The following is an 11,964-nucleotide window of genomic DNA, read 5'->3' on the forward strand; positions in this document are numbered from 1 at the left end:
CACTGACAGAGAAAAAAATCACAAACACCATGAAGAAGATGAGCAAGATAGATAAAGTTGGTAGGCGTGTTTCTGCAACTGAAAGATGATGTCTATTCAAACTAAGTGCCAGTCACGAATGTGTGGACCTAGTAGCACCACAATCAGGATGGAAATCAGATTTGTTTTAAATAGACTTGGTAATGTTAGTAAGTGGTAGTTACCTTTGAGATCGAACATAGTGAGGTGATATTCTAGAGAGACTTTAAGATGAAAAAGATGCCATTATCAACAGTTCACCGAGTTTGTAGCAGGTTGTGTAATACGGCTACAAGAATCTCTATGTTACTTTCATAATATTGCAAAAAGGACTGCAGGAATATAGCCACTATTCCATTATTCCTCTGATTCATATTCACTAGAACTGCTGCTGTTCCACAAGAAAGCATTACAGTGATGAGGAAACTTAAGTGTCTCATGAATGGAGATTCAGAGTTTATAAAAGATGTAGGCAGGATTTCAAATGATGATACTGAAAGATGAAGATGAGGTAATTATTGCTCATAGTGACTATGACAGTGGAAATTAATGAGAATATGAGTTGAATAAAAATGAAGATGCTAACTGCCAAACAGGTTTACAGGTGATTGCTTTGTAGGAAGAGACAAAGCTACTAAATAAAGGAAAACTGTTAGCTCAGACACAAGCAAAGCGAGAAATAAAAATGTGGTAAAAACTTTTGCAGGACCAAATGCTATGTCAGGCTTGTAACACCTGAGAATTCTGGACTCAGTACAATACTTAGCACGGAAATGATTGATCACATTGTAAAATATACAAACAAATACATTCTGCTCAAACCAGAATTTTCTGACTATCAGAGAGAAAGAGATAGTAAAGAAAAGATAAGAAATGAGCTACTGGTGTCCCTTGGTTTATTTTATCTTTTGAAAATAAAGAAAGCTAACCACACAACTGTACTGGAGCCATGGAATGCAAATGGATCAGGAATCAAAACTGCAAGAACTGTCACGAGATACAATAAATTATAAAACCAGATAAAAGAGAAGGACATCTGATAAGTTGGCTGTAGTACATTCCATTTAGGCGGAGTTGTGACAAATTCCAAGGGTACGCGACAAACTCTGAGTTTTAACCATTGATGAGAAACCTCATGCTTTTAGGGGCTGCTATGGATTTGTACAATATATTCCCAACAAAACTGCCTAACAAGGCATTAACGTATTTTTGCTCTCCAATGCGAAAACATTTTTCATAAGCTATCTTTAGGTATACTGTGGAAAGCAGCTTGATGTAGTCTCAAATCAGATTTAGAAAGGGAGTCACACAGAGGAACCCAACAGGAATATAACAATGGACAGCTGATAGATAAGCTGTCCCCTGGCTTTGTCACTATTAAAGAAAAATCTTCCATTTGTTGGTACACTCAGAAAGAATAAGCGAGAAATTCACTTGGCATTCTTGGTCTTTAAAAAACCTAGCAGCAGATTTGTCCCTTTTCATATATAAGAAGAATATGACAGTGGTTACGTACATGCCGACCAAGAGCAAGGCAATTCCGACACTGTCAGCTATAGACGATTCCCGAAAGCCAGATTTATGTTACATTACAATGCCATGAATGCAATTGACCAGGTGTGGCTCATATAACGAGAGAGATGGCCTTTAGCAATTTTTTTCGTGCTAATGGGCATTGTGGGCATCAATACCCCAATCCTTTTTCACCAAAATGGAGAAAATCAAAGGGTTTCAAGAAGGATTTTCTAAAGAACTTGGCTTATAATCTAAGGAAACCACATCTAATAGGAAAATCTAAAATTCCAAGACTTCCTAAAGATATTTAGCTGTGCCTCCAAATGTACTGGACAACAATTGAGCAAGTTGGGGAGCCTTGAGGCAATAATATTAACACAAAAATAAAGTGTGATTCACATAAGAGTTTTGTGTGCAGGAAGCATATAATTATTAGGTTACACATGTGAAAAGTGTGAAGTTGCAACTGTAGACTCAAATGACTAGTGATCTGATATTGACCTCTCTCAAATTACTGAGTGGTGAACATGGTCTGCCTGTAACTTAATATAATATCGTTTAGTAGGCAGTGAACATCAATATATTTATTTTCAACACTTATAGCGGAATCAGAACTGTCTTTTTAAACTGTATAATTTAGATGCTTAGATTTATATCTATGTTTATAATAATAAGCGCCATTAACAGCCATATTAAATATTGAGACCTCCTTTTGCTTTGAAAGGAGTAACAGTTTAGACAGTTTTCTTGATTAGACAAGTGGTACTATTAGTTATTGTTATCAACTGTAGTGATAAAATACTTTTTGTATTAATTATACAAAAAACTTATTCTGATATTGTTAATATCAGTTAGAGTGGTAGAATATCTGCCCTTTTAAAAAAAAAACTAATTAATATCCTTAGTAACATGAGTTTATATGGGAATTGTTTGGAACAGAAAAATGTATGTCGCACACTCAATGTCATGCAACTACTCCTGCACAGGAAAAGTGAGCGCCTGCCTGGAGGATTTACGAAAAATTTTTCATTAAAATTATCTTGTAGCATAGAAGAGGATTACATTGTTATGTCTTAAATGTGGTTCACGTCTAATATGAACTCTGTAACTGCACATAAAACCACCTTGCAACCAACAATCCATATCTTGTGGTTACATGTTAACCTATCAGTTTTACATATACCTCTATTCCGGCAAGACGTTTCCTCTTATAGACATTTACACAGTATCCTAAAGCAAAGTAGGATAATATTCAAAATTAATTACAGGGCCTTGCTCCACAAAATTCACATGAATGACAGCTTTCATAAAAGAAGCACATTTCGAACTAATTTTCCACAAAAAAGTTATAATTTGCTTATTGCAGGCCTTTATGGTGCCTGCTCATACTACTTTGTTTAATCTCAGGGGTTGAACAACTTGTGTAGAAAACCGTGATGCAATTTGGCAGATCCCCTACTTTGCACAAATTCTATAGAAGAATTAATGCTCTTGGAAATTTGCCACCAGAATTTGTGCGTAAACACAGATGATGTTCAGGTCCAATGTTATTGAGTAACTAAAATATGCTACTGGAAAACTTACAGACCCTAAATAATTTATTCTTGACCAACAGAGGCCACATTCACCTCTCACATTTCAACAACAGAATGTAATACTGGTTACCCATAAACCCAAGACAACTACACGTGTCGAAGGAACTCTCACAAAGTTCAGTTAGGTGTCAAGGTCACTTCTCCACCTTCCCCCCCCCCCCCCCCTCCCACCCTTGCCCTTGAGTTAAGTCTCTACTTTCTCGAAAACAACAATGGTGAAAATGTGAATATTACAAAAGTTTTGGGACCAAGTTGAAATGTTCTGTTGAATCAAACTTACGGCAGCTGGCACAGACTCCAAAACGAGCACGCATGCACGTAGGAGAAACAGTCACTATTGCACAAAACTGTAGGGACAACATACAAGGAAAGATAAGAAAAGGCTTGGGAACATCACTTGACCTACTCAGCCACAGACTCTGGCTGTCCTACAAGTACTGATCTATACAGGTTGGTCAGAAAGTCTGGAATGCTTGCACGGAGTTGCAGGGTAGGTTGTGCTGAGAAATAATTGTTAAGAAAAAAAAAATCTGATACACTGTGCCGTTTCCAAGTTAATTAGAACTGAAGCCAGCCAATCAGGCCATTGTGTGTGCAAATTCAAGCAGCCTACCAAACACTATTAATGTCAGTTTTTCTCACTGTGTAGATGACAGCAGACAAGACTGCTCAGTCTTACTACCATCCCATGTCCAATTTTTTGTTTTGCTCTCTTGCTCAGTTTCAGAAAACCAAACAAAGAACACATTTGGCAACACCATATCTGGCAGGTCACTTTAATTTGCTCATGCAACGGCCTGACTGGCTAATTTGAAAGCCAATGAACTCAAATGGTGCAGCATATCGAATTTTTTCTTAATAATTATTTCTCATTACAAACCAACCTGCAACACTATTACGAGCTTTTAAGGCTGTTTCTGACCACCCTGTTTAATGTTTTTAAAATACAGCCTTTTGTATTTGATAAGGAATGCAATCAGCTCTATGAAATTTTGCCCAACTGATGAAAAAAAGGGATATTTATTTTTAAACATTCATCTTCATCCTTTGTCACCAATTTAAGTTAATTGTTGTCCAAAACATTTAATAAAAGCCACAACAAGCAGGTACAGAGAGTCAAAGATATTAATAACAAAAGGATGGTGAAAACAAAATATCACAATGGCTTCCAACATCATTTACTCAATTTTTTGGATAAATAATAGAAGCCAGGTCATTTCTGATTCATTACAATTGTCTGAGGAACTAGGATTTAAGCTTATATGCCAAAAGATGTGAGTATGGTGCAACTGCTAGTCTGGCACACTACTGTATCGTCTTAAAAAGGCTCAGCACTTAGACAGTTATCTGCAGACTGTACAAGGTTTACAGTGATCACACCCAGGACTGCTACGGGCACAACACATTACATACACTGAAAACTCAGAAAATATTAGGCAGCTCCTCTCTTAAATAGGCAGGGGATGAAACCAATGGTTACTCTGCAATTCACACTTAAATATTTGGCAGATCGTGCACAGAACTGCTTTCAGACTATTTCTCTACCATTCCACTCTCAACAAGCTCAAGGGGGGAAAAAAACCAACACTCAAATCTTTCCATATGAGCTCCGATTTCACTATCAAAGTGGGGTAATTTCTCTCTATGTGGCTGGGAGTCAACAAAATATTTTGACATTCAGAGGAGAATGTTAGTGATGCCAGTTTCGTGGAAAGATCTTGCCGTACTGAAAAAATGCCTTTTTTTAATTATTGCCACTCCAAATCACTTATTAAATCTGTGACACTCTCCCTTATCTAACAATAACAGAAAACTGACGGTCATTCTTTGAACTTTGATGTCCTTTGGCACTCCTATCTGGTGAGACTCCTGTACCACACAATAATACTGCAGAAGAGAACAGAGGCGTAGTGTGGACCCTGTTAGGCTCGTTGCACGTTCCAAGTGTTCTGCCAATAAAAATCTTCAGTTTGCCTTCCTCATGATGTTTTCTGTGTTATAGTGCAAATTTAAGTTGTTTTTAATTGTGATCCATTGGTATTTAGTTGAATTGGCAGTCTTTAAGATGGTTTATCACATAACCAAAATTTTAAAGAATGTTTTTAGTACTCATCTATCTTGTTTACTACTACTACTGCCCCCCCCCCCCTCCAGTCATCACCATAGATTGAGAGCTTTAGCTGCATTGGATAGCAAATGTTTTTCAAGATGACATTAGTAATTTGTGTGCAGATAACATCTGGACAGCAAAACAAGCTCAAACCACATATCTGTGTAATAAAGTGAAACATGCTATGATATTTTGTGTCCAGTAACTGTAAAATACAAATAGATATGTACAGATGGGCAAGTAAATTGCTGCTACAAAAGTAAGATATTGTGAATGTCTTGAGCTTTCAGGCCTTCCTCTAAAGACTTTTTTATTATTCCTATTTACCTGGATGTAAGTTATTGTCTCTGGATGTAAGTTATTGTCTCTTCATAATCTAACCTCTCTGCAACCCCATGTCATCTTCTGCAAGTACTCTTCTCCTCAGTTTCAATTATGACACTAACAAAATGGTTTAACTTATAAACATTCTATCAGAGATCCTTCTTTTCGATTTAAATTCTCTCTCCCAACCTCACAAATCCCTCTACAAACTTTACTGTATCGTAGAACACTGGTCGTTCTTTCAACATCTATCATTATCAACATTGCAAGTAACATCCACAATTGTTTTATAATTTAATGCCTTATTATCTCAAATCCACTAGGAGAAAGCTCCAGATCCACAGCTAAAAGGATCAAATAAAAAACACAAGAAATGAAAAGACCAAGCCTACTGACAAGTTTGCTGAAGAATAAAGTGGTGCTGCTGCTACAAGTTGACACCACTTTGTGATTTGAGAGAGATCACATTATTTTCATCAAACAAACACTTCAGGAGATTGCAGATGTTGGATAATTACTTTCTGACTTCTGGAAACATCGCAACAATTTACGGAACTGCCACTTAAACAGGATACAGCATTTTATATGGTTGGCTGCATCACCACCACTTAATAAAAGTGACACATTCCTGTGGGGAGAAAGAGGAATATTCAATACGAGTCGTCAGCTTTGACCAATGATGTAGGAAAAATTGCAGGGATAAAGAAGAACATACGATATGAGATGTTGGCTTTGACCAGTGATGTAGGAAAAATGCGACAAACGGCTTATACAAAATTGCAACTATAATGTGGTATCGGTGGCAATTTTTTCAAACAGCTTACAGATCAGTGTCACCAAACTCAGGCTCTTATTAGTTACAGATTTGTTAGCTTCACCAACTCACAACTAAACTATCACATTCCAACCTAACCTACACCTCGGGAAAAGCTGTAGGTCAATCTGTCACCACAACCAAGTTTCTTTGCTAACACAGTAGTTGGCTTTACCAAAAAAACAATAAAATTCAATACAGTAGAGTTTCTATAATTTGACACTTCGCCAGCCCAACACGTCCAATAATCCGACACAACATGCCGAGATCATGTGATGTGGATGGGTGGGACCCCTTCAATTGAACAGTTTAGTAAACAATACGTAGTCGGCCTCCAATTTTTGATTATTGCATACACTGTGCAATCAAATTAGTGCCCTCTTTTAACTTGCTTCGACGGTGTTAGTGAATGTTTCATATCTTTCATACAATGTGTCTCAAGTAGGTAGTGAAAAAAGTAAACACAAGACATTGACTTTGGTTGACCCAAAATTATTAAAAAATTAAACACAGGAGAAAAAATTAACAATTCAGCTTCGTTCTATGGCGTTGGGTGTGCTACCCTTTATGACATTAAAAAGAATCTCAATAAAATTGAGGGGTTTGTGCACAATTTGAACAGCAAACGCAGTGGCAGGGAAGTGATAAAAACTGGTGAGTACCAGTTGATAATTGAAGCTTTGTACACATGGTTTCTTCATGAACGTAGTAAAAACACTCAAAATTCAGGAGATTTTATCAAAGAAAAGGGAGATTTTTCTATAAAGAAATTATGAAAAAAGACTATTTCCATACAAGTACCAGATGGCTTGGTGAGTTTAAACAAGATTTGGTATATGCTTGCTAACCACAATATGAAAAGAGTTAAGTCTTTGTCCTAGTCAGATTTATAATGCGGGCAAAAGCAAATTGTTCTGGAAACATTTGTCCAACAAAACATCCAGGCACAAAAATAAAGATACAGCCATGCTCTAATGCTAGTGGAACGCACAAACTTGAGCTGCTTGTCATAGGAAAATCAAAAACTCCCAGGGCGTTCAAAAACTTAAAACATCTAGCATTCAAATATAAACACCAAAACAGGGTTTGGATGGCATGGGAATTGTTCAGTGAGTGGTTTCACGTGGAGTTCATACCCTCGATCAAAGAGCTCAAGAAGCAAAATGTGTCTCAAAGCGTTGTTGGTACTGGATAACTGCCCTGAACATCCACTATGGATCAGAATATTATCCAAACTGTTAAGGTTTAAAAAAAGCTTGCAGTATAGAGTAATTAGTAAAGTGGAAAATGTTATTGAATCATTAAGAGAAATAAATGTTAAAGATGATGTTTACAACCTTGCTTGGGCTTGGGGAAGTATTTCGAGTAAATTGTGGTAGGCTATGTGTGAGGGATAAACTATGGCCATTATCTTCCTTTATTCCTTTATCAAACACGCGCAAAAAATGTTTTAAGGAACGTAAACTTATTGAGAACCTATTAACAATGAGAAAATCATTCAGCTCCAAGAAAAAACTGACAATATCTGTTCAAATGATGCTACAACACACGTCTGTTAACATGTAAATGACTGGTTATTCGGAAACAAAGATGAAAATTGTCAGCTGATGAGTGATAAGATTATCCAAGACATGTTAACTACATATGACAATGAATAACAATGGGAAACTTTTGACATTACAGACCATATGACATAACAATGCTGTGATTGCACGTAACACGCGTCATGTGGAGGAGGAAAATGACATAGAAGCAGCTGATGTTTTACTTTTAAGGAGGCTGCGAGAGAAAGCTATAAAAATCTCCTCAGTTGGGGCGAGGGGGTGACTGATGACTTCATATCACATAAGAAGCCTATTGATGAAGATGAATCTTTTTGTTTTGTGAGTCAAATGTTTCAATATAAAAACACAGCGTTTTTCCAATGAAAATCCAGTAATCTGACAATTTCTATACTCCAACATATCTCAGATCCATATGTGTTGGATCCTACTGTAAATGCAGCCCCTAAATCTGACAACTATCAAATATTCCTCATGACCCTCTTGCGGACTGTGCAAACAACTGGACTGATTGTTTTTTTCTGTCTTGCAAGGAACAAAAAAATAATACATGGAATGGAACACACACACACACACACACACACACACACACACACACACACACACACACACACACACAGTTAGTTAATAACTGATAACTTTTCATTATTTAACATGTTAACCTCTTTTTTTAATTAGAAGCTTCAGCATGCAGATGAACATTTTACCAATTGAATGGGCATATCATTCTCTTATGTCAAACAAGTGTTCAATAGAACTACTATGAGTAGAAGTGGTGGTGGTAGCAGTGGTGGTGGTGGTGGTAGTAGTAGTAGTAGTAGTAGTAGTAGTGGATGACAAATTAGGCCTACGTAAGACGTGTAATCTCTCTCCTATACCACTTGTAATAAAAACGGTTGAGACGGTTATGATGACAGTGTATTATGACTGTACTACATTGGTAGCTGCTTCAAGATGTGGTTCTGCTGAAATCAGAAATCCAGTAGGGCTCACTTGGCTTGAGTGTCAACTCTGTTCTCTGTAAGCCTAAGAACAATTCCTCCAGTTAACATAAATCAATAATTTAAATATAACAGTTTTCAATACCCTAAAAGAGCAGCCCCCTCACACACACACAATTGTAGCATGGCATCAACTTAATTTTTTTTTATATCTAATACTACTGCATAAAGCAATTGGTAATGTTTGCATAAAGGGCGCTTGGGAAGATTTTGAAGTTTTAGTACTGAACCAACTTTACACATGGTAACAGCTGCAAAAGTGCAGAAGCATGGGATACCAACAGGGTAGCATATGGATCTACGAAATGAATTTATAAGATTTATGTTATGGAGAAAGCACAGCAAGCAACATTGTAATAAGCGGAAAGAAAGAAAATTAAGTAAAATATGCGGAGCTTACACTAACTGAAAAGAGCATATCCTAAAATAATCTAATATTCTGAATTTATACTATTTGTGATGTTTCCAATGAAGGACGCTACGACAGTGGTCATTTCTTTGATCTTTTTTTTCGTAATTGATGATAGGATTCGTCTGACCACATGCTTCAGTCATGAACATTTTCACTGACAAGTTTTTCCCGAACCCTAGATTCTTATAAATACCTAACAGATTTTCTCAATCACAGAAAAATATTTATTCTGAAATTACAATTCAAACATATTTATTTATTACTAACTGCTCTCTCAGCTATGTGCAACAGCGAATGAAGCGTTAGTGACTCAACATGTGCACCGAATTTGCTCGCATTACAAAAACACCGCAGTACAACCCAATCTCTCACTCTTAGTACAGCTGTTCCGGCAACGAAAGTATTTATTTATTTATTTACAGATAATTGCTTCATACATCAAGAGAGCAGCAACTTTCATCTTTTACCACCGTTACGAAATTGGTGGCGCCTATTATGTTACGATCATGGCTGTTAAAATTAGGAATTTCTAATTTTCACTCATTTTAAGATATACCCTTGTCTAATTCACTCAACAAAATGCTGCCTCTTAATGCTGCTGCTCTAACACCTTTCTCCAGCTCCAGGGTACCGACGTCCATACAATAGTTAATACTACGAATCCGTAAACAGTTTCAGAAATTTCAAAAATATGACGATCATATGTTTTACTATGCACTGCAATAGAAATGTTAGAAATTCTGAAATTTTACTGACAGGGCCAAACACTGCTACGAAATATTTCAAACATTTTATTCTTCACTTATAAAATAAGAACAAAATAAAGAAAATATAGACACTGCAGCACCGGTCAAGAGCTCGCGTCTGATTTTGTGCCACTAGCATGTCGTTCTCAACATAAGTCTTGTATTTCATCAATGATAGAGTCATTTCATGTATTATAACAAATTATGGGTTATGCCGGGAGCTAAGGAATTCTATACTACTTGTCATTTCCATTAACAATAGTCCAAGCATATATTTCCACTCAAAGAAAACTACTACTCAGGACATCAAAAAGTTGAATGCGTCTTTACTTATGTCAGATATACTTACTTGCGAAGATTCTACCAAAGAATTTCACGTACTAACCGCAACTTCAAATACCACACACTAATAACGCTAAAAACTGCAGTTTCTCCTTTTTGGTATTACATAGATCTACAACGATAAACAAGTGACCCATAAAACGGTACGGTGGTGATATCTAGGGATGACATTTGTGAACTTATAGGATATTGCTTCTTATGTTATCCCTGGAGTTTTTCAGTCTTCAGCAGAAGTCGCCGTAAGCCTCAAGTCGATAGATGACTGTCTTTGCGCGCCATCTCTTGTTATAATACACGAACTAAGATGGTAAAGACTACACGCAACTTCCTAACAGTTGCATATCGTCATGGTCTATCACATCAACACTAAAAATCTCCGAATGACGCCAAGCCACTTTCGATTTCAGACCGCGCCAGACAATTATTTACAGTTGTCTCTTCCCCCACCTTACTACACGATCAGTAACTCTGCGCATTGACCATTGTCCTACAGCAGAAGGAGATCCAGCAGTTAGAATGTTACATTTTATATTGTTCATGGTACAAATCGTACTCTTCCACCATTTTCAAGACAATTTTTTTTGGCTGTGCAGTCCTCTAAACAATTATATACGTTGAATATAATTTCAAATACATAAATTGTACACGGTAATTGCGTCATGGTAAGACAAAGTTAGAATTGCGACAAACACCATTTCACGCGGTAGTCGACATGACACGGGAGAAGTATTACAATAATCATGGATAAACAGACTTGGACGTATTTTTTGTGCTTCTTAGACTTAAAAAATAAAGGTGCGTTAAAACTCCGCTACGTACAAAAAATCCCTTTTGCTCTTTCGCATAATTTTAACAAATTAAGTTCGTGTGAACTTTAAGGAAAAACGAAATTTTAATTTAACACCCTATAGAAGACGTAAAACAGTCAGAGCTCTGGATGGACAAGTAGGTGGCATATGGAAAAGAGATATGCGGTTTTCTTGTTTGAGAAAATGTTCGTGTATTTCTCTCAACAAATTTCAGTAATTCACGCAAATCCAGAATCAGCAATCACGGCACGATTGCGAAGAATTTCGCATGTTCAGCATTGCTTCGCCTAGCCTGGTCACAGGAACTAAATACGGTATGTTTTTAAACACATCAGGGCCGAATCTAGTTTGACGGAGGGAACCCGGTACTTTAACTACTCTAAGCCCGCATCTTTACCGTGCGAATCAATAGATGGTGCTACACAAAGCGTACTATTTGTTTATGCTTCGTTTTTATCACTGTCACTAACATTACTATTATTATTATTTGCTTTATAAATGAAAGCGAAACGCTTATGGAGTAAAAAATTCTCTTTAACTGAACTGCAGTAAGATCATCACGGAAAACTGAGTGAGTGGTCAACTTTATCTTCTACAGGTACGATAGGGGTATGGAGAAGTTACTGGTGCCTCCTTCAACATCAGATGCTCGAGTTTTTAAGCAGGTTTTTGGGAGATATTTTGCGACTTGTTGAAGTGCCCAAGACATGAGATTT

The 11,964-nt window shown here is 36.8% G+C and overlaps 1 protein-coding gene across 2 annotated transcripts in view; it reads right to left on the minus strand.

The window, feature by feature from the left end:
- LOC124711930 (protein bric-a-brac 1-like) overlaps positions 1 to 10,572 on the minus strand; it is a 195,578-nt gene extending 185,006 nt beyond the window's left edge. For both annotated transcript variants that reach the window (XM_047242188.1, XM_047242189.1), the window contains exon 1: positions 10,447 to 10,572. The gene's annotated coding sequence lies outside the window, so the exon portion shown is untranslated. The remainder of the gene's footprint in view (positions 1 to 10,446) is intronic.
- Positions 10,573 to 11,964: the final 1,392 nt, after the last annotated feature.

This window comes from Schistocerca piceifrons, chromosome 8 (assembly GCF_021461385.2).
Source record: "Schistocerca piceifrons isolate TAMUIC-IGC-003096 chromosome 8, iqSchPice1.1, whole genome shotgun sequence".
In the NCBI taxonomy this organism is placed as follows: domain Eukaryota; kingdom Metazoa; phylum Arthropoda; class Insecta; order Orthoptera; family Acrididae; genus Schistocerca; species Schistocerca piceifrons.